The sequence below is a fragment of the Elephantulus edwardii genome, unplaced genomic scaffold (genome assembly GCF_000299155.1).
Source record: "Elephantulus edwardii isolate Elephantulus edwardi_28Jun2011 unplaced genomic scaffold, EleEdw1.0 scaffold00110, whole genome shotgun sequence".
In the NCBI taxonomy this organism is placed as follows: Eukaryota; Metazoa; Chordata; class Mammalia; order Macroscelidea; family Macroscelididae; genus Elephantulus; species Elephantulus edwardii.
In genome coordinates, this window is record NW_006399860.1 from 7,534,376 (window position 1) to 7,537,636 (window position 3,261).

The following is a 3,261-nucleotide window of genomic DNA, read 5'->3' on the forward strand; positions in this document are numbered from 1 at the left end:
CATTGATAACGGATCCTTGGTGGTTACCAAAGTAACATATTTTCTCATTTCTTGACTGCATTTGCCATAGGTGTGGATCCAAGTAAAATTAAATAATCGACAATTTCAAACTCTGCTTCATCTTCCTAGTGGAGAAAAATGCCGTTTTCTTTATGTTGAGATGTAATCAATAATGAAAGTTATAGTCTTTAGTATTCTGTAACAAGTTATCCTTACTTTCACTTCTATAACACAATATTGATTAATTTTCCTCCAATCCAGATGTCACATTCTTCTTCATGTAATCCAGTTTCCTGAATAATTTTCCTCAGGACACTGGTTGAAGAGTGATGGAGAAAGGCTACAACCATGACATATGTTTCCTGGTTTAAAGCATGCAGCTTTCCTTTAGGTTGTTCAAACAAATGCTTCTTAGTGTACTTATGAATTTCACGTGACCACACTAAAATGTTTTAGAGTCCTATCCTTCTTAATGTTAGTCATAATTTATTATGATACACATAGTAAAATGCTGTTGTATTATCAATCAAACACTAGTAAACATCTTTCTGACATTCTCTGTTTTCAGTCAAGATCCATCTGATACCATTTCACAGCTTCATCTGAACCCAGTTTGAATTTCTGACATTGCCTATTGATGTACTGTTCCTATCATTTTGAATAACCTTTTAATTTTTAATAATGTTCAATATCAGTCCATCTCAGCTGACTAATGCAAGGATATAAATTGTTATGCATTCCATTTCATTTTTTACAAATACTGACTTTCCTATTTGCATATTTGATACATCTCATATTCTAATTATTAATGGGTGTTTGTGGGTTTTTTAAATACTGGTTTATTCACAAAGTTCATGTACATTGTTTTTCACACCAGATCTTTCCCATTTACTTCACCCACCCTCCCTCTACCTTTCAAATTGTGCTACCCTATCATTAACTATCTCTGTTTCCCACTCATCCTCATCCCTGTTTCTCCCTTCTTTTCACCTTGGATCCTTGTATTCATTCTACAATAATGGTCTCATACAATATTTGTCTTTAAGGGACTTAGTTTGCTTAGCATACTGCTCTCCAGTCCCTCTCAAGTTAGGCAGTAATTTACAAAATTTGCATAATATTCCATCATGCGAATGTACCATAATTCCTTAATCTATTTGATTGTGGTTGCACACTTGGGCTGTTTCAATGTTCTTGCTAAAGCGAATAATGCTGCTATGAACATTAGTGTACAAGTCTCCATATTTTGCCTCAGTTCTCATTTTCTTGGGATACATTCCAAGCAGTGGAGTCATATTGAAGTCCCTGTGAACATCAAAAACTTTTTCCAAAAGAAGAAAACCTATTGACTGGGAAGAAAATATTTGGCAATACCACTTAAGACAAGGGCCTCATATCAAAAGTTTACAGAATTCTACGGGGCCTACACACACACACACACACACACACACACACACACACAAAACCCCAAACAAACAAGAAAACAGACTGATAACACAATTACAAAATGAGCAAAAGACATGCAAAGACTTTTCACAGAAGAAGATATTTGGATGGCCAACAGACACATGAAGAAATGCTCAAAATCACTAGCAATAAGAGAGATGCAACTCAAAACGACAATGAGATACCATCTCACTCCAGTAGCAAGGCAAAGTTTAACAGGACAGCAAATGATAAATGTTGACGAGGATGTGGCAAGTTAGGAACCCGTATACATTATTAGTGGAATTGTAAAATATTACAACCACTCTGGAAGGCAGTTTGTTGTTTCCTCAAAAAGCTGAACGTAATTATTAATGGGTATTTGAAGATATTTCTCCTCATTTTTTAAGTGTATTCCAATCTGAGAGACTCTATTTCCAGCACTATATCTAACAATATCCCTCTGCTATTTATAGGGATTTCTAAACAAAATGATTGTTAGGTGATGCTGAGTTGAGTATTACTCATAGCAACTCTATGAACAACAGCTCTAAATCTTGCTTGTTCTTTGCCCTTCTCTCCATCCCTGACATACTTGAGACCATTTCTTCAATCACTATGTCAATCCATCTCACTGAGGATTTCTCCCTCTTTCCCTGACACTCACTCCATCTTTCCAACTATACTATCCCCTTCCAAAGGGTAAAACCTTCTAACAACATACTCATAATGTATAAGGGAAAGTTTCACCATTCTTGACTCTAAGATATTTCTTTGGGCAGCCTGCGAATGAGACTTTCAGAGGATTTAATTGTACTCCCGTGAAATCTATATACAGACTAAGAAGCAGTTGTCTTAACAGCTAAAGGAACACTGCATGTTTTAAACCAGGAAAGGTGTGTCATGATATGAATGATGTGGACATTTGGCAGTCCATGAGATGTTCAGTACTCTTCTCCACCATAGCTTTCAGACATCAATTCTTCTTCTGTTATCCATCTTCATTATCATGCTCTCAGATAAATAGCAACTGATTGAAAAGGCATGACCTGGATAAGGCTTACCATAGTCTTTAAACATTAAGCTCCTCAGTAATTTGGAAAAGTCCCTAACAGTAGACACTCCCAATGAAATGTCTTCTGATCTCCTGACTGCTGATACCAAGGATACTTGATGGTGAATGAAAGAAAGATGAAATCACTGACAACTTCAATTTCAGGGTCATCTATCATGATATTGCCTATCGGCCCAATGGTGACAATTTTTGTCATCTTGATGTTGAGATATAGTCCATATTGAATGCTATAGTCTTTGATCTTCTGCAGTACGCATTTCAAGTACTCCCCACTTTCAGCAAGCAAGGTTGTGCCATCTCCATAACACAGATTATTGAGAGTCTTTCTCCTATGCTGATGTCACATTCTTCTTCACAGAGTGCAACTTCTTAATTATTTTCTCAGAATACAGATTTAATACATATGGAGAAAGAATATACCCTGACACACAAGTTTCTTGTTTTTAAGCCATGCAGTATGCCCTTGCTCTGTTTTCATAATAGCACCATGGTGTAATGTTCTAGGATTAACATTCCTCTCAATGTTAGTTATGGTTTGTTATGATGCATACACCCAAAAGGCATTGCATAGTTAATAAAATACAAATAGACATTCTACTGGGCTTCTCTGTTTTCTGCCAAGATCCATCTGACATCTGCAATGACATCCCCCATGCACAGTTTCTTCTAAGCCCAGCTTTATCTTTTGGCAATTCTCTGTTGAGATCTAGCTACGTTTTCTGACTGGAACAGATCATCAATTAATCATGTGTAAATTCAGA